At 42.3% G+C, this 20,877-nt stretch overlaps 1 long non-coding RNA gene across 1 annotated transcript in view; it reads left to right on the top strand.

Annotated features, from left to right (window-relative positions):
* Positions 1-19,778, top strand: part of LOC137163638 (uncharacterized) — a 60,851-nt gene extending 41,073 nt beyond the window's left edge. The window contains exons 2-3 of the long non-coding RNA XR_010922747.1: positions 17,010-17,069; positions 19,430-19,778. This is a non-coding gene — a long non-coding RNA (uncharacterized lncRNA). The remainder of the gene's footprint in view (positions 1-17,009; positions 17,070-19,429) is intronic.
* Positions 19,779-20,877: the final 1,099 nt, after the last annotated feature.

The raw sequence follows: 20,877 nt of genomic DNA, 5'->3' as shown, positions 1-20,877 counted from the left end.
GAATAATAGGGCTTTGCTCAAGGAAGCTAAGAGGGAGCAGGGCATGTGGAATCTTGATCTGTGAGACAAAGCAAGTTTTGAGGCATTAGTTTCGCTAGCCTAGAACCAGATCTTACTACGTACAGGGAGAGGAATACTGGATGCAGTTCACTGCTCAGTTCTTGCACAAGTTTTTGGACATGTAGATCCCTGTGTGTTCGGACCTCTTGTCCACATTCAAGAGCCCCTACAGAGATTTTCTTTGCATGCATGAAGATGTAATCTCCCTCCCAATGGGCAGGATTGCAGTTGCTTTTGTCTGCCATGTAGCAAATAAGCATCTATTAAACCAGTGGTCCCCAACCTGTGGGGCGTGCCCATCTAGGGGGTGTGGAAGAACATTCAGAGGGGCACAGCAGGGCGTGAGCCAGCCCCCAGGTGGGGTGGGGAGGGAGCACCACCCAGCCTCACTCTACCCCTAGTTCGGTTTGGCCCTGGCCTTGGCCTCGGCCTCCAGATCCTGGCCACATTGCGGGCCCCTGGCTGTGTTCCCACTTTTGGCTGCGCTCCAGGCCTCAGCCGTGCTCCTTGCCTCAGCTGCAGTCCTGGCCCTGGCCCTCAGCCATATACTTGTGTCCCCAGCTTCTGGAGGCCTATGGACTGGATAAGGGGGAAGCGACACTGCCAACCAAAAGTTTGGGGACCACTGTATTAAACTCTGTTTGGTCCCTGCAGTTGGCACCTACAGGACTGGGCCTGCTGATGTAGCAACAGTTTCCTTACTAAATACCTGCTCCCTCCTGCCTCTCTGTAGTGTATCTTTTTTTAGAGGAACTTTCCCCCAGTGTGAATCTCATATGCTGTTCCAAAGCTGGCCCTTTAAATTTGGCAGAGACATGTAGTTACAACCCTAAAGCAACCATTTTGCATTCAACTGCCGCTGATTCTCCATCCCTTCCAGCCAGCTGATAAGTGTTCTTAATTCCAGTTATGATTTCTCTGTGATATGCTCTATGATTCAAGGTCACTCACCTCCACCATTTCCCCACTTCCACCGGCCAAAACACTGTGGCTCCAAAGACCATCACCATCTATTCCCGCCTCCCCTCCCCCCACTTGAGAGAATCCTGTGAGGAGGAGCAGCAGCAGCAGCATTGAAGATGTAATGAGAGATCACTCCATACCTATCCACCCCAATGAAGGGAGAGATTTACAGGTGGCCTAGCTGGCAGGCGAGTCCAACGTGCAAAATAAAACGTATAATACTTCCAAGTTGACATGGCAGTGCCAGTCTCAACACTGCCATGGAAGAGTGGACGTCTCGGAGGCAGCTCCTCCTGTGTATGTATGAGGCCTATGCGTACTGGGTGGACTGCAACATAAGGCACTGATTCTGCAGTCTGAACCATATGGACTGATCACTGCACTGGTGCTGAGCCCTATTGACTTTGAGGCTATACCAGTGCATATGTTCAGCCACATGCATCAGATTTCAGAATCAGGGCCTAAAATGATCCTTTTTACCTCGAGGTAGAATTGAGTGCTAACTAGACCCACTGAAGAGTAAAAATGCCATAAGCGTCTGCTGCTGACATTGCTGAGCTGACATGCAGTGAAATTTGGTCTGTATAATCACATAATATATTACTTTTCAAAGAGAAAGAATGACTACTGGTGGTATTTTTGCCTATGGGGGAAAATCCCCTCCTTCCACCCTTCCCTGCTGCCTCAATAACTACATAAAGTGATAGTGATTCTCAGTATGTGAAAATGTATAAACTTTAAAAATTAACCTGGGGAAATTGGACTTTCAGTCCCAGCTAAATACAGCTGACCCAAATCTACCCTCCATGGTACTTATGCAACCCCAGTGAGAAGTGTGGGATTAAACAGGTTCTTTGGAAAGCCAAATTTAGTCCAGGACTGCTGTGGGAGAACTGATCTTCAAGTTCATCATGGCTGTCCTTTGCATCACAGGGGGATGGCTCAGCCAATCAGCAACCAAGAATAACCGCTCTTTGATTTACACCATGTTACCTTTTGCAACAAACCCGGAACCAAAGACACTCTAGGCCTGATTCTAATTTCAGTTACACTAGTGTAAAACAAGAGTAATTCCATTGACATCCATGGAGTTCTGCCAGTGTAAAACTGGTGTGAGATTCAGACATGAGGAATCTAGAAATGCCCTAGCTGCAATATGTACATATAAATTCAAAACTTTGAAGCTAGTCTCTGGAACTGCACCATGCGTATGGATACAATTTTTGTCATGGTAAAATTAGGCAAAATTCATGAAGCAGTCATGCTAAAAATGTACAAAATCAGGGTATGTTCATGGCAGGACTGAAGCCAAAGCCTGAGTCCCACCGCGGGGGGCTGAAGCCAAAGAAGTCACGGAGATCTGTAAAAGTGACAGAATCCATGAGCTCCAGGATCAAATCGTATCCTTAGCCATGATCATATAATTTAAATCCGTATTTTAATGTCCAGATCTCAGAGCCTTTCTAGTCTCCAGCAAGGATGCAACTACACCAGTACTAGCAACAATGTAAGCACTAGTGAAGATGGGATTCATGTATTTTTATCCTAAAACCTGCTGATAAAAACACCTAAGTTCTGCCTATACAAGTCCCAGGGCAGTTTTCACCATGGCTGAAAAATAGGTGCTGTTCACAGTTCCATGTAAAGAACTGCACAGAAAAAGCAATTTGCAATGCATGAGTTTTATTGGTCCTCCAAAGCTCAGAAGCGAGGCTACATTTTCTTGAGTACTAGCCCCTTGCACTTGTCTATGGAATAACTATTTACATATATACAGTCATCTCATTTATGGAGTGCTCTTGTGGGGGGTAGGACTTCTTTTTGGTGTAGGGCTATCCAAGAAAGCCTACAGACAGATGTGAATTTTAAAAATCGGTGAACCTAACTCTACAAGGAACTGAGGACCAAATTTTCAAAGATGTTTAAGCACCTAAACTATAACCTGCTCAGGCACCATTGTAAATACCAGTCAGCACCTATCTGCATCTGTAAGTGCCTAAACACCTCAATCCCATTATCCCAAATCCTGACCCGATGGCATCACTTACCTGGATTCCTACTGAGAGATACCTCTATTGTCTGGGATCCACAAATGAGGTGGGTTGGAGGCATTGTTCGCTCCACCTCAAATTCTGTACAGAATCCATGCAAAAGGTACCCAGCACTCATGGGACTCTGTTAGAAGGGCGGGACAGATGACCCTGTAGGCTATATGCAGGCATAGGTCTTGCAGCAGATCCATGAGATCCATGTGAACCTTAGAGTTCTGTTGGGGCTCTAGGGCTTCCTGATTCTTCAGTGGAAAGGAGGAAATTTTAGGAAACTGTATGTGGGGGAACCTCCTGGAGTTTTCTTCCCTCCAGGGCCTCCTGTAAAAGGCTTTCCCCCTTCTCTCCCTGCAACCCCCTTGAGAAGTTCTGAGCACCTGCTATTCTCATTAACTTCAGGGGAAGCTGCAGATTCTCAACATCTCTTGGGATGTGACTCATGGACATCAATGAGAGTCAAGGACACTCAGCACCTCACTGCTGGTGTTGCAGCAGATCAGACCCTGGCAGAGCTGCATAGAAAATCTGGGGCAAACTCTGGGATGCGTGTATTTGCATGAAATAAACCAACTTTGGGCTTTTCCAAAAAAATATTCTAGGGGTGCTGGAGTATCAGAGAGCCAGTATCATCAACTTTTTGGTGTAAAGAACATCTCCTGCATGTGAATTTGAAGAGAGTTGACTGTGTTCTTCAGAAGGAGGAAGCACGCAATACCATAAACAAACATATAGGCATAGAGATTAAGGATTACGTTTATAAAGCTTTATGCACTATACATGGAGAAGTTGCTCTTACTGAATTGGAACGGGTATGTGTTTTTTCTGTTCTCTTAACTCCCTTTCCCCTTGTTACACTCAAAAACCTCACAAGCCAAAAAAAAGAGAAAAAGTAGAAGGAATTCAACCCAAAAAATAATAATAAAAGTCATTCATGGTTCAAGAGCTCAGCCTAAGCTATATTTATCATAAAACAGTTGACATTTTTTCCAAAAAGGCCAAATGCGTCAATTAATCTACACAAGGGCAGGTCTGAATTATACCCTGGCCAGTTACAGTATGCAGGCTTTTATGAGACTTTTTACTCTCTTGTTCAATAAAACAATAAGTGGTTATACAGCAGCCAGAGGAGACGATGATTCATATGCTTCCAAGGGATGCCAAGTACCTTCTTAAGGAAATACACTCATTGATATGTAACGTGAATCTTTTGTGCTTTCTGTGGTATTTCAAGGATTAATAGAATTTCCAAAGACAAGAGATGAATGAGATACAATAGCAAATGCTGATGATGTCAGATTTGGTCCAGAAGTGACCATCTGCAACCCTGTGCTTCTAAAGCTTTATTGCAAGTGATTCCTCATGCAGTGGAAAATGAAATCAAATGCCACCTGTTACGTTATCAGTTGAGTAACTCTATATTGATTGTTTGATTCCTTTTCTTGGCTGGAACATGCAAAGGGAGTTGGCTGCAGCTATTAAATTCTGTAGGAATAAAAGCACATGAATCAACTAGTGTACATTTAACCCAGTGGGGAGGAGGTACCTCTGTTTTGGGTTGAAATTAGAAGTGTTCTTAGACAATTGGATTTTAAGTGGCTCGTAGTTTTCTAATGGTAGTGAGTAAATAAGCAGGAAGGGCTAGGGGAAGAATATCCCAGTCACGTTTTCTGCCCCTGCCTACTAGATTAACTGCATAGTAGCTGTTAGGAAACCAGGCAAACTGTGCATCTGTAAAGACCCAGGGGACTATGACTAAAGTCAGGAAAACCCAGAATATTCTTGATACAAAGATGGCTTGTCAAATCTTAGAATTTCTGGACTACCAAAAGATTTCCCCTGACAAATAATGGCTTCTGGTATTCAACCTGCACTGAGGACATCAACAGTATTATGCAGTGGGAGGATTTGCTGGGATAAACATTTTAGCAAATGCAATCCTTAATTGATTAACTTGGAGAAGCTGTAGAAAAAGAAAATACGGATCATGACAAAAATGGCATCGTCTCATTTTAAAAAGCAAGAAAAGTAAACCTGAAGTTGAACAATACAACAAACAAAACAATGAAAAATTGTCACTCACCACCGTGCAACATTTTGTATAGATTGATCTGGCTTGATTTTTAATATATATAACACGAAGACCTTATCCCAAGTTCTAGGCTATACAATCAGCTGAAAATTAAAATCAGCAGCTTTTTCTCATCCTGAAACCTGAACATAATCAGCTAGGGATAGACCAACCCCTATACTGGCCAGATAGCAGCCTTGATTATGTCCCTCCCTCCGCAGAGCTTGGGTAAATAGATTAAGTATTTTACAGCCAGGGAGACTGACACATAGAGGTGAAGAGCTAGACAAGTACCTTGCAATCTGCCCTGAGTAAGGGGCAATAAGTAGCTGTGCTGCCCCAAGAACAGGGACAGGGACCAAACTATGACTCAGAGTCACAAGTTGGTCCTTATTCCCCCCCTCCCGCTTGTCCTGGCTAGTGCATTGGAGGAGTAGGAGGGGGGTGAAGGAGCCCAGTGGCAGATGCTCTCCTGCAGCGTGTATCTCAGCAGAGGAATAAAGAGGCATCCGATACCTCCTTATGCGAGCATGTTTGGGAGCTCGCAGTTAAGCGCTGTGTGATTTGCCCAAATCCACAGAACGCATCAGTGTCAGAAAGAGAGTTAAGAATTCAGGCGTTTATGGCCCCGAGTCCTGTGTTCAGGCCATGAGATCATGCCTCTTTCTGCTGACCTGTGAGAAGCACTCATACCAGCTAGAATGAGCTCAGATGCACAGGTCTATAAAATCTTTAACATGTCTAGATTCCATAGATTTCCAAGTAGAGCTACAAAATACCCACCTTTGGGAGAGCTGACCAAACAGTAAACTGACTCAAAAAACCCAAAGAACAACCCCCAAACAGAGATTCCCAGGCCAGAAGGCACTGTTGTAATATCTAGTCTGACCTGCTGTATAACACAGGCCATAGAACTTCCCCCAAATAATTCCTAGAGCATAGCTTTTAGAAAACATCCAATCTTGATTTAATAGGTGCCAGCGAGAAAGAATCCCCCACGACCTTTGGTAAATTGTTCCAATGCTTAAGTACAGTCCTGGTTAAAAATGTGCACCTTATTGCCCAGCTGAATTTGTCTAGCTTCAGCTTCCAGCCATTGGATCCAGCCAATCTCTGCTAGATTGAAGAGCCCATTATTAAGTATTTCTCCCCATGTAGGTACCGCTAGACTGTGATCTAGTCACTCCCTAACCATCTTTTTGTAAAGCTAAATCGACTGAGCTCCTTGAGCCTATCAGGATATGGCAGGTTTTCTAATCCTTTAATCATTCTCATGGCTCTTTCTGACCCCTCCCCAGTTTTTCAACGTTCTTCTTGAATTGTGGACATCAGAACTGGACAGAGTATTCCAGCAGTGGTTGCATGAGTGCCAAAAACAGAGGTAAAATGACCTCTCTACTCCTGCTCGAGATTTCCCTGTTTCTGCATCCCAGGATTGCATTAGCCCTTTGGCCACAGTGTCTCACTGGGAACTCATGGTCAGCTGATTATCCACCATGACCCTCAAATCTTTTTCAATGTCACGTCTTCCCAAGCTAGAATCCCCTACCCTGTAAGTACGGCCTATATTCTTCATTCCTAAATGTATATATTTACATTTAGTATTAAAACTCCTATTGATTGCTTGCACCCAGCTTACCAAACAATCCAGATCTCTCTGTATCAAAGACTTGTTCTTTTCATTATTTACCACTCCCCCAGTGTTTGTCATCTGAAAACATTATCAGTAGTGATTTTATATTCTCCTCTAAGTCATTGATAAAAATATTAAACAGTGTAAGGCCAAGAACAAATTCCCTGTGGGACCCCCCACTAAAAAATGATCTTCTTGGTGATGATTCCCCTTTATAATTACATTTTGTAACCTATCAGTTAACCAGCTTTTAATCTATTTAATGTGTACTATGTTAATTTTATATCATTCTAGTTTTTTGATCAAAATGTTGTGTGGTACCAAGTCAAATGCCTTACAGAAGCTGAGTATATTACATCAACACTATTACTTTTATCAACCAAACTTGTAATCTCTTCAAAAAAAGATCTATTTTTCATAAACACAGACTGATTGACATTCATTGTATTACCCTCCTTTAATTCTTTGTTAATCACGTCTCATATCTGCCACTCCATTATCTTGCCTGGGATCGATGTCAGATTGACAGGCCTGTAATTATCTGGGCCATCCCATTTATCATTTTTAAAAACTGGTGCATTAGCTTTCTTCCAGCCTTCTGGAACTTTCCCAGTGTTCCAAAACTTACTGAAAATCAACATTCATGGTCCAGTGAGCTCTTTAGCCAGCTCTTTTAGATGCTTGGATGCGAGTTATCTGGACCTGGTGATTAAATAATTTCTAACTTTGGTAGTGCTGTTCAACGTCCTCTTGAGATGCTAGTGGAATGCGATAGAGTGTTATCATCATCATCATCATATGATATGATTATACCACCTGTTTTTTCCCCATATGTAAAAATGAAATATTTATAAGCTCTAATCCTTTACACACTAAAATCAAGTGAAGTGGTCAGACACACAAGGTCCTGTCATAATTCATACGTGCTGCAATTCCGCTGAAGTACTGAGTGGCTAAGAGTGTGCTATTTGTGACAGGTTCAGCATTATAACTCCTAAATCAATGAGGCTAGGAGATTCCCAAATTCAATTTACATGAAACTCAAAAGGGGAGCCAGTGATCCTGAAAACGTCTTCTACTAGTTCATTATTAAGCAGCCAGGAAAATGCCTGAAAGACTTGTCTAATGATAAATGGTAATCAATATTGCTAGAAAATGCTCTGAGAGGAATCCAGACCTTAACTGGACTATTTCTTGTAGAGGCAGACTATGATTTTCATTCATACACCTTTGAGACTATTCCAGTAAGTCTGACTGACGTGTACAGACCACAGGATAGATTCACAAAAGGACTTAGGTGTCTAACTGCCACCTTAGGCACCTAAATCCTAGAATCAGGCCCCACTGGTATTCACAAAACCCCCGCTCAGCTGCCCCCAAGCCCTGAAGGTGCCTAAACTTGCTCCGCACCTATGTTTTTGCAGTGAAAATTTCCTAGGTATCTATGTTTCTGCCTCTGAGCATGTGCAGTGAAGCACCACGCCAGGCATCCAGGACCCCGTGCCCTAGAGCAATGCACACACTGGGGGTAGAGAGGCCTACCTGGCTTGCGGGGCCCAATCCAGCAGGCGTGCTCAGAGCTTTCCTACTGGATCAGGCTCGTATAGTTGAGCTTACACAAAATGGCCAGGTGGTGGGGGAGGACACCCTCTCTCATAAATTTTAGCCCAGTGGTTAGGGTACACACCAGGAATGTGGCAAACCTCCATTTCAAGTCCCCCCTCAACCTAAGAGGTTTGAACTGGAATCTCTCCTTTTAAAGCTGCTCTGCTATGGATAAATAATGAAAGAATCGGTGAGTGAGCGAGTAAGAAAGAGAGAGAGAATGACTTTGTTGCCTGGTGGAAGACCCAGGCTCCAGTCCCCCTGCTCCAATGACTTCACAATGGAACAGCTTCAACCACATCAGAATCACTCAGTGGTTAGCGTAATTGTCTAAGAGGTGGCAGATCCCAGTTCAAATCCTTTCTCCTCTTCAGTGGAGGGGGGGACTTGAAGCAGGGGTCTCACACATCACAGGTGAGTACCATAACCACTGGGCTAAAAGTTCTGAATGAGGGGCTGCTGTTGCTAACATGGCATAAGCACCTAACACCAAGAGAGGGTTTGCATCTGAGAATCTCAAGCAGAGAGAAGCACCTCCCTGCAGCCTAGACCTAGATGTCTATTTCCAAGAAAGGGGTGGGGCTTAGGAAACATCCCTCAGCTTGGCATCTCCCATTGGCTAGCTTAAGTGAAGACCCACCTAGCATGCTAGCTTTTGTGAATCCCTAGACACCTAGCTCTCCTCATAGGGAGCCCTAGACACCAAACTCAGGCTTTGGGAATCTCAGGGATTTTCTAGGCATCTAAAAGTTAGGCATGGTGATATTCAGTTTCACCAAGCCTAAATTTCTTTCTAGCCCCAAGAGCCCAATTCTTCCTTACTTACACTTAGTGTTCATCCACAGTAACTTCTAGAGGTGGTCAATTTTTTTTCATCCAAACATTTTTACAATGAAAAATGGCTTTTTGACCAAAATGAAAATTATTGCAGGAATTACTCATTTTGATCAACATTTTCTGATTTGTGTTTATGGAAAATTGGAAAAAATGTAAATGTTTTCACTTTTCAATAAAATATTTGATTATGGTAAAAAAAAAAAATTGGGGAATTGGAAAATGAAATTTTTAATGAATACCAAAAATTGTTATTAAAAGCAGTTTTCAAAAAACTGAAAATATTTCAGGTTTTGGTTTCATTTTTTGTCCAAAAATTGAAAATTTTCATAGACATTTTGAAAAAACAAAACAAAACAAAATACCCCAAACAAACAAACAAAAACACACCAAAAGATGAAAGTCCTATGAACAATAATTGACATTATTGAATCAGCTCTGTAACTTCACTGAAGCTAATGGAATTACAAAGGAATCAGTCCTAAAGGTGCAGGCAAGTATTTTTTTCCAAGTTTTTCCATGTTTTCCAGGGGTGCTAGCTTCAAAGAATTTGGGGAAATGGTGGTATTTTAGAAAATAAGCAACAAGTGACTTAAGTTTTAAAATAAGAAATATTTTTAACAAGGTTAAACACATTATGGAGGGAAATTATTAACAATTATGTATAGACAAGTCCCCATAGCCCTTGACCTTGCATGGTGTTCAGAACAGCATTCTGATCTGTAATTTAGCCCTTAGGTTTAAGGGGTGAGTCCCTGGCTAGCAGGAATCCAGATTACATGTAAAATATTTGCAGTTCACAGGTCTCCGTACCATTTCTAATCACAAGCTAAATTCAATCCTCAGATACACCTCCTCGACACGCATTGAAGTCAATAGATATATCTCAGAGCACAATTTATCCTTCAGTTATTTCCTCAATGATGGATGTTACACCGAAAAGCAAACAAAAGAGTTGCACTGTAATCTGATGTTATATTTCTTTTCAATGACACCTCATAAAATAGTGTTACAATTTTTGTTAACACTTGCATAGATTCACACAGATAATCTATTCATCACCCCACAATAAAACAGCATTTACTTTAAACTGTGGCCCTAAGCGTTAAGTCTAACTTTGCCGTGGCCATATCCAGTGACAGTACTATGAAACCTCAGTGGCTTCCTCGAGTATATGACACCTTTGCCTCACAGAACTCACTTGAAAGGACTATTTTCTAATCCTTTATTTTGAGTTTTACCCTTTTGAAATGACTGCTCCTTGTTTTCCTCCTTTTTGAATAATGTTTCCTCCTAATTTTTTTAACACCTGCACTATCTATCCATGACAGTTGCATCACCTATTGTCACCTCTTTTCCAAGTTGGACAGTATCTATATAGTTTCTCCCTATAGGACATGCCCTCTAACCTTTCTATCAATTTTTCTTTTGGGCTGCTGCTACTTTATCCCTATCCCTTCTGTAGAGAGGGGTCCAGAACTAAACAAAGTACTTGTGCAGCCAGTGCAGCTATTTGTGTAATCAGGTGCTCCCCAGCACGAGCAAGGGTTCTACAACTGAGTCCTAGTTATGTAAAGAGGAATTATTGTCTCATCGATGTTACTCAGATTCCTTCTACCCAGGAATAGCATGAGCATGAGTACACTTCCATAGGGATCAGCTCCAGTAAACAGACATACTGTTTGCAAAAGTCAAGGTTCACTTTGGCCCTGATAGTTTTGTCAATATCTTCATGGGGAGCAGGAGTGGGCCTTCAATTTCCAAATGATTGTTTTTCCCCAGACTGTTTCCCTTCCCCACGTGACATGTTCTCATTAAATTATTGTTGTAAATATAATAGGAAGCTCCCTGTTGACATGAGTAACACAATTCTGAATAGAAAGTGCTGCTAGTCTTGTTTATTTGGCTTTACTGTTTCTGTTCTGTTGTACTGCTACTCCCCATGACTTGTCTATGTGTTAGTTCTTGACTCATTTAGCCTGAAGTCTGAGGGAGGTTCATGAGCCAAATGCAGCCCAAAGATGTCTGTAATTTCCCTTGTAGTTTCCCTCACATACTTTCTTCTTTAATACAGAGTTGTAACCCACTGAGATTACAGAGGAGGGGGCCAAAATGGTACATTATAGGCTGTGACCTATAGCCTGCCTCACTGACAGCTGCCCCTTACTCCATTTTATCCAAATTAGAAATGTTTTCCAAAACTATGCACAGGGAAAGACTTAAATTGTGGTTGGTGAGGCGTCTCAGAAATGCTAACAGCATCAGGCAACTGGCCGTTGGTTCCTGTTACAGGCAATGGTAGAGACAGCTCAATACTATGACCAGCAGAAGTTGATCCCCTCACTGGAAGTGTAGTTTCCTCCTTTTTAATCAGCCATGTTTTAATTGATTTCATTTTACCCCCTGGAAATATTTGCTTTGTTTTTTAACTTCACTCAGGCACTACTCACTTCGTGAGACCAGCATAGCGTTACAGAATTAAAACACACACACAATACTCTCTGGCAAACTGAAACACTTAGCTGGCCTCTTAGTTGTATATAGTCACTGCATTCTTTGTGGAATAGTCAAGAATGTGGCAGAATGAAGAATGGGAACAGCATACATCTGATCTGTTGATTACACTGGAAAACAAGTGCTTGTATTATTTTGCTTAGGTAACCCCTTGGGTTCGTCTTGTGCCCAGAGACTCTGAAAAGGAAAGGACTACAAATAAGATGTGGAGGCCCTGTGACCCCAAAGCATGATGGGATCAGTGTCAGAGGCTGTAAAAAACAGCCAAAGTATGATGGGCTCCGTGACATCTGGCCTCCCCTTCCCTTTGTGAAAAGAACGTATGGAACTCATGGGGGAGGAGGGACGAAAGAAGAACAGAGTCAATTAGGAGTCTATGGGCGTCTGCCCCAAAGGACCTGGCTGGACCTGTCAGGACTCCTTAGATAAACAGGGGATGAGAAGTACTCATGCAGAGAGAGAGAAGAAAAAGAAGATCAGTAGCCTTCCGGAGAGAAGGAAGGAAATGACTAGCCTGGCTGCAGAAAGAGTGGGAAAAGCACAGACAGGAGAGTCTCACCCAGGCACACATAATTGCCCAGAGGAGACTCTCTGCTTGCTATGCCATCCCCAGCCAGGAAAGAAAGGAGCCAGAGCCTACTGCAGAAGAAACCTTTAACTCACCCCAGCTCCCAAGAGAGAGGGGAAAGAGAGGGACTTCAAGCAGCCAAGATCAACAGAGGACTGTACCCCTGAGCTGAAGAGAATAAACTGTGAGTTATCAGGTGACTGTCCCTGACACAATAGTTAGATAATGTAAAACTGGTATTCAACAGCTATTATTTTTTAACTCAGCCCCTCCCCCCCCCATAAAAACATTGTCTATGTCTCTGAACTATCAGCAACTAATATAACACCCCCCCAATGCTGTTTGGGCAGCATAACACTTAGTCTGTATCAATGACCCACTTTTCCATTTGAATTAGGTGCACACTATGTGGATACCCTTAATCTTGTCTGGAAGAGTTTCCAGGTACAATCAAACTGTAGATTTATGTAGCAACAGACTATGGCTGTATCTATACTAGCATTTTTTGTCAGGAACCTTATCACTGCTGCCACCACCACCACCATCGCACTAATTAGATCCACTAATGATAGCCCTGGTAGGAATGCCATAGACAGATACAATGGTGTAAACAGGACCAGGCCTTTTTATCATTGTGTTGTCTAACCTTGCTCAAAGCAGTGCTAGACAATGTGGCGGTAGAAATGCCCAGGCCCTGTCTTTGCTACCACTGGTGGAGCTGTGTTAGTGGTAGTGCAGGAAGGGGATTTCTTAAAACATGCTAGTTTGGACAAGGCTTCTAAGGCTTTCTATTTCTTTGTGACAATAAAAATAGTTACACTGGACTGTACGTTGAAATGTGGTCCTCCCTGGTCTGTTACAGCAGTTCTCAGGAGCCAAACAAATCTTACAAGTTTCTGCATCAGTTATATATTCAATTTTTCCTCAGCTAATATATCACTGGTATACTACTGGTAAACATTTAGAGAGAGAAATAAAGATGTAAGGCTAAATAGTTAGCTGTTGTCACTCTGCTGGAGTCGGTGAACTTGCAGCAGCAGAAAATTTTGCCTAGGGTTTGTTTGTTTTATGATTCTCACTGGCTTTTGTAAGGCAGTTAAGGAAGAGCCCAGTGCTTTGTTCTGAAGGATGGAGAGGTGGTTATGAGCATACTTAGTCGGGTTGTTTCCCTGACATTATTTTCAAGAAACTGATTTTTATGTTAGACTAGGCAAAGTCAGGGGCCAGATTCAGAGGTGATGAAAATTATGGTATAAATTGGCCATTCATATGCTAGGAGCGTGAGGTGGCTTTGTAATAGTACAAGCAGTCAGCAGGAGGGTGTGAGAAGTATGCAGCAGGTTACTTTACCTTACACACTTTCATACTCCACCCTGTTCACTGATTTTCCTTCTATAAACCTGGCTTTTATCCCCAGTGGCATATAAATTACACCAATTTACACTCACATGGACTTACCCCCTGGCTAGCATATAATTTATACCATCACCATGTAACTCACACCATCTCTAAACTGGGCCCACGGACTCTGCTGTGGAAAGGGTGAAGCATAGGTTATTTACATGGCCACCAAAGATGAGTGAAATTAAAAAATTTCCCTGAAGAATGTGGATTAGGTGCCCCAGCTGCAGAGTACAGGAAACCTGTGGAGCTTTGACAGCCAACATCCCCAGCAACTGTTTATTACTGAACTGAGCCATTTAGTAGCCTATTGTTCATAGTGCACCAATTATTAGGTAAATATGGGGTTCTGTGAATTATAGCACACACATGTTCAGTGTATATACAAAGACACAAACAGAAATAAGTACACAGATAATGCTGCACATATGGTGGAGAAATCAAATCTATCTAATTTCATAAGGAATACCAGAATATAAAATAGACATAAAAGAAACTGAGCCTGTTAAGATGCATCTGATTTTCATAGTTAACTCTGAGGGCAAGAGGAAACATATATGGGTATCTAAGAAAGTGCTGTGATCTGAAAGGATTGACAATAGATGCCTTAAATCTTCCCTTGCTTATGGAAGCAGGCAGTCTAGTCTAGTGGATAGGGCACTGGAGTTGGAATCGGGAACTGGGGTCTATCTCTGGTCTATCATGCTGTGTGACTTTAGGCAAGTTGTTTCAGTTCTTTGTGCCCCTTTTCCCTCACACCCTTTGTGCGTCTTGCCTGTAAACAAGCCTACAGAGTATAAATTCTTCAGGGAAGAAACTCTCTCTCACTACAGTGCCTCACACAGTGGGGCCTTGATCTAGACACTACTGTCAGGCAAACACAACAACTTGCCGTAGTGGAAAACTTGCAGTAATTCTGGTGAAGCCAATGAGGTTACACAGGTGGAAGTGAGCAGAAAATCAGGCTCAGATTCTTTTCTGGTTTAAGGATGAGAGCCTCACTTCTCCCCTGTCCCCTTTATCGCAGTAAAAGGGCTGGAGCAGCATAAAGGAGCCTTAAAAGCCCTGTAAATGGCTTAAGGGAGGATTTTTCTGGTCCAGGAACTGTGGAGACAGCTGTGAGGCTGCCTCCCATGGACCCCTTTGCAAGCCCAAGTGTACGGGGCAAGGCTGGAGACCAGAGGGGTGTGGAGGGAGTGGAGCTGCAGCACACAGTGCTTGGGAAGGTGGCCCTTGCTTAGACAGGCTCCCAGGGCTGGCTCCTTTATGCTGGGGGTCACTCTTGCCCAGGATTGGAGGGAGGGTGCAGAGATGGCTTAAAGACACAGTAACTACCCTTCCCTCTGGTTTGTGAGTTCTGTTGCACAGAAGCTCACCCTTAAGAAACTATGTGCATTATTCACAATGTAAATTAATACATGGGGAAGGGAAAAAACCCTAGACAAACTACAAAGAAAACTTAAGTATATTCTACCTTTTTCAGTATTATTCCATGAAAGGCAATGGAGTTACTAAATCCTGATTTACACTGGTGTAGCAGGAGAATCAGGCCAATATAAAGGACAAAGCCATTACATATTTGAAAGAGCCTGTGGAATTATTTTCTGAATGTAGGCAGCCACCTGCTTTCTCACATGCAAAATTGCTTTGATGTTATGTAAAGCATTTGCTTTTGAAATCATGTAGATCCTGCTCCTGAAATCCCACTGGGGAGGCTGAGGTGTTCAGACCCCCTATACAGTTCTGTATTTTGACAGGAAAGGCTGAGCCTCTGAACCCTTCACAAAGAAACAAAACACTCCCTGAACCCTCCTATGCAGGAGAGGCAGGTTGTTCCAGCCCAGCTATTTATTTCAACCATCCTGCTGTGGGGAGAGGAGTTTAAAATGCAGTTCTACTCTGAGAAGTAACTATGTAAAATGACACCTACTTTACTCAATAGATCTGTTCCCTGTGTGTATTTTAGGGTCTGATTTGCTGGCTTCAACAACAAAAATAATTTTTGAACCACTATTTATTCCTGCCAGCACTACTGAACCAAGACAGTTAAGAGGACATGAACTGGATTCTATTTCTTCTCACACATCATCGACAGATATGTTAACTAAGTTCTAACAGTATCCCTGTGCAACCCTGTGGAAGACAATTAGTTACATCTGGGCAACTCCACAGAACACACTAGGGTTGCACAGGTGTAACTGAGGCACAGTTTGGTCTGCAGAATCTTTATTACTGCTGATGATGATGTGTGAGAAGGAAATAACCCAGCTTGACCTTCAGATTCCATGGGGAGTTTTCAGGGCTGGCAGCTATATAAAAAACAAAAAACTGCTCAGCTTTTCAATTGTGAACTGAGCAAATTTGATCTGGTAATCATTAATACACAATGCCATTTCTAAGCTACTTTTCAGAGTTGAAGTGCACTTTAAAATATCCTCCTGTCATCCCACACAGGTCTGCAACAGGACTAGGACCTAAGGAAGCTCAGTGTACTTTAGAAATTGGATGCAGCCAGTTAAAATGAAGAAAACTATCTGCTATTTGTTGCTTTCAATTCACAGTGCTGATCCACTCTTAAAATTCATTAGGTCCTTTAGACCCTTAAAACCCAAACCTATGAGTTGCTGAATACTTCCTGGGAGATGTTGGGTGCCCTTGACTCCTGGTAATGGGAGCTGAAGGTGCTCCCACCTCCCAGTATATGTCCCTGGCCTGGTCTACACTGCTGCTGGCAGTCGACAGGAAATACACAAGCTACATAATGTAACTTGAGTATCTCCCGTTGACATACTTACATTGACGTACTGCGGCATCTTCATGGCGTGGCATCAATGGGAGATGCCCTCCCGCCAACACAGCCGTACTCTTTTCGGGGAAGTGGATTGCCGGTGTCAGCCAGAGAAGCCATCTGGGATCGATTGCCTTGGAGCCCACAGTGTAGACATACCCTCATTTGCAGTGATGTAATCACACATGAGCTTACCTGAATCACATCCAAACTTTGGGATTTCTTGGGATGGTGTAGAGAAGCAATGGTCCTGATCTAGTTGGAAGAGAGGTGAAACTGGGAAAATACCAAGTTTGGAGTACAAAAATGAACTATTTAATGTACATTTGCAACCTCCTGGACAAACTCACCGAATTGTTCCCTGGTGTTCAGAGCAAATGCTGGAAATGAATTGGAATAGCATTCCAGTTCTCGTGGGGTATAGAAGTGTGGGGCCTGATCATGAAGCCCTTACTCACATGAGTAATCCTGGTGCATCCTTATGGTCTCAGCACTTTCCATCCATTTACATTATACTCTCATTCCAGATGAAGGCCTGGTATCAGACAGGAGTAGACAACAACTCACCGCCTTGGGGGATTGACCAGGTATTGATGTTGATGAAAGTTTGCTACACAAACACTGTGGAAAGCTGTAATGTATTTGGAGAGTTAGCTCTCAATTTTTGTGCTAAATCTCTTTCATTAGGCCTGTGTAAACAGCATCCGTTCAAGCTCATTGAAAGGAAATCATGTGACAGTTTAATTTATGAGGGTTATTATAAGGAGAGTCAGAGCTAATCTAATATTAAATGGAGGGAGAAAGGCCTATGTTGATGCTGCACTAAAGATGCACAGTGGAAATCACAAAATGTCAGGAAATGCAACTGTTAAGGTTCCAGCAGCAACATTGCTGGGCGGCTCCTCCTGTGTATTCTGTAGTTTACATTGAACAATATAAACAATTAATATATTGGGCTGCTACATTTTGAACCTGAGCAGGAAGTGAAAGCAGTTCATGTATCATTTGGAGCTGACATAGTTGCTGGAGGCTTAGACTTGCATTACCTGATGTGTGGTTTTCATTGTGCAAGCTGCAACATCTGTCTATCCTTACCTCCACAATAGGGCTGTGGAGTCTACTTGATCTGTGCTGCTCTCACTTTGCTGCCTTGGACATGATGATTTCTGTCCCTTGTTCTCATAGCCCAGTGATTAGCTCCGTTTCTCAGACTGGGAGCTGAGTGTGGATTTGCCTCTTCACTAGCCTAAATTCAAGCACGAGTAGTCCCATAGGAATCATAACTTGCTGAATGAAGGCCTACCTGCAAATTTACCGATCACATATCTTCAAATATGACCCTAGGGACTATGACATTTTCTACGATGCACGCTCAGAGCACAGTTTTCAAATGGCTGTCACACTCTGGAGAGGAAAGCAATTACTTTCAATCCATGCAATCAGGACTATGACCATGATTTCAAGATCTATTTTTCAGCTATTTTTGCTGTAGTAAAATGTTTAAAATGGGAAAAAATGTGTGTGCCAGTTCTCTCCTGTCCCATAACTGAAAAAGGCCCAAAAGGATCATGCTCAAATTTTATAAAAAGAAAAAAAGTAATTGTCTTCAAGCAGCAACCAAGAACGGACCATTTCAGCCACAGATGTGACTTTTTCAGTAGGTTATAAGTGTGTGAAACCAGGAGATCGTAATGGAAAATGTTTATAAATTTTAACTGTAGCAGCCACTGCTATAATAACTTTATGAAACCATTATATCTAGAAGATCAAAGTGTAATGCACAGTTGAAAATATATTGTCCTTTAAAACAAGCTTGTAAGACTTAAACCCGAGCATTTAGTGTTTGTCTCTGGGAAATAAAGAAAAAATTAAAATAACACAAAAATTATAATTAAGATAATAAATGAAAGTCTTTTCTTTTCATCATTTCCACAAGTACCTTAAATATCTGCTGGAAATGGTTATATCAGCAAAGGCTGGACTATATTATAATAATGAAGAGTGAAGTTTTCACTGTGTTCCCATTTAATCATCACCTCCCAACTTTACATTTTAATGTCTGACCTTAGGATATCCTCTTCCACTATCACATTAAGAATGTTGAAAGGAAACAGGAAGGTCCACAAGTGACATAGTTTCCTCAGAAGAACAGTGGCTATCAGCCTAATGGATTCTGAATTTTTCAGACAAAGAGCAGCAGCAGCCTACCCCATGGTCAGATTTATCAAATGCTCACACAATACTACTCTTTCCTCTAATTAGCGGAGTTAGCTTAAATGATGGGTGGTACCTTTTTGTATCATGTTAATGAAAAAAGATTCTCCCACATGCTTTGACCAGTTCTATAAATAGTCTGGTATACTGTAAAGCCAAAACACAGACCATTTGGGGGGGGGAAGAGGGGGAGAAGGTCTGTTAAAAAAAAAAATAGAAATGAAGACCAGCCAAAACATTAGAAACTGCATTTGACCCTTTGCATCTCAGCTATGGTTCAAAGCCCAGATTTGAAGCTAACTGCTGAAGTCATTAAGCTGACCGTATATGGCAAGTTTCTGGATGTCATTTGTGTAGCAAGAAGTTGAACATTACTGGATAGTGTGGAGAGAAGGAAAAGGCAGGAGGGGAGACCTAGAGCTGCATATGAAAAGTGTAAGATTTCCAGAAGGCTGGGGAAAGGAAATAAAATGGGTGAAAATAGGAGGTGAATTATTAAATGGAATCCTTTCATCAAACAGGCTGATGTTAAAATTCACATATTGAAGGTCATGAAAGTTACAATATTCAAGTAAGAGTGGGGAATCAGCATCCTATATACAAGCAAACCTAGTGGGAAATCTAGAATATTGCTTTAAACCAGTTCCAAATGTTAGAAATGTATTGTTTCATACAAATCTACTTGCTCAAATATCACATGCATAAAATCATTTTCATATGTCTGCTCATTTAGACGTAGATGAGGATACATACTGGAGAAAAACGTGAGGAGAGGCTTCATCTTCAATAGCTTCTGTGTTTGGCTGTAGATGAAAAGCGAACCGTAAATTAAGTCTGCATGCACGAAGAGCTATGTGGTGACCTATGGATCACACTGTTTGAGCTCTGTAGCCTTTATGGACAACTTTAAATTGACTTTTCTTCAGAGCCATCAGGATGTTTGTATTACATTCATGGGACTCCCTCTGGTGTATAACTTAACACATGAAAATTCTTGTTTTATTCTTCACCAGGGGCTCTCTGTAACCTGATGGATATGGTGGCTGCTTGTGTTTCCATTAAAAATAAAAAGTAATGCTGGGCCCAGTCACTCCCTGCTACAGTAAAACCCACAAACTGCGGTTGAGGGACAGGGAACCTTCATCACAATAGGAAGCTTGTATTTGTTTGTCTACTATTGTTCCATGGGTGTAAAAGGGCATTCTGGAGTGAGCCCTGGAGCCCGCCTGCAACTATGCAGCTTGTCCCCTGGAAGCCACCTTTAAAGATGGCTCTGCACACAGAGGGGGCTCTGTGGAAGAAGTAATACAGCTATAGATGCAAGACCGAGAAGGGATGATGCACATTTTTCCTGTTCACCATTATAGGGCCACCCAGTTCCTGCCCCTCTCCCTTCCACATGTGGATCTTGACCCCACAGAAAGCTCACTGTGGGGTCCTAGAAAGGTGGGAGAGCAGATGCCATAAAGATGGATGATCCCCCTACTTCTTTATGGGAGGGGTAAGATCTGCCTGTGGGGGTTCCCCTCCTCATGCAGGTCAGGAGTGCTATCTGGTCCATGCCTAATAGCTGATTTTCTCAGTGAGGCAAGGCTTATTTTTGTAAAACATAAGCATGTAGTGAAAGTTAATGTGGCCTCCAACTAGGTTTAGCAACCCACACATGGGCGTTCTGGGAGTTCTAATTGTATCTTGTTTAACTTGGCCTTTTAAAGGGCTGATTATTGTCTAAGTGTATAATATGCTTACTTTACTTATTAACTTAATGTTATATTCATTAAGATTTTTTTTATATTCTCAATGGAATAATGATTGGCTGCATGCCTCATAAACTATTCATTTTCCAGACCCCACACTGAATGGGGCAGGAGGCCTGTGGATCCACGCTTCGTTCATTACACACCATCCAACTTCTGCCATGCATGAAGCAGGGGATCTCCAGATCTCAACTCCATCCACTGCAGCCATGCATTATTCACCAACTATTCATTATGTGCAATGAATGAGGCACGGGTCCTGTGCGAGGGTGAGGGGGGGAGGGAAAGTATGTGATCTTGTAATGAAAGCCTTTTTTGTAATGTATAGACATTGGTGGAGCCAAGATAAGGATGCATGGGCAAGCTTAACTTTGGCATTTCCTGACATTTGTTTGCTTAATCATACCCGTCTCTTTTATATGGA

The sequence above is a fragment of the Emydura macquarii genome, unplaced genomic scaffold, assembly GCF_026122565.2.
Source record: "Emydura macquarii macquarii isolate MOO-44397 ecotype Brisbane River unplaced genomic scaffold, CSIRO-AGI_Emac_v2 contig_2636, whole genome shotgun sequence".
In the NCBI taxonomy this organism is placed as follows: domain Eukaryota; kingdom Metazoa; phylum Chordata; order Testudines; family Chelidae; genus Emydura; species Emydura macquarii.
Note: the sequence above shows the minus strand (reverse complement) of the source record. Positions and strands in the feature narration are given on the sequence as shown.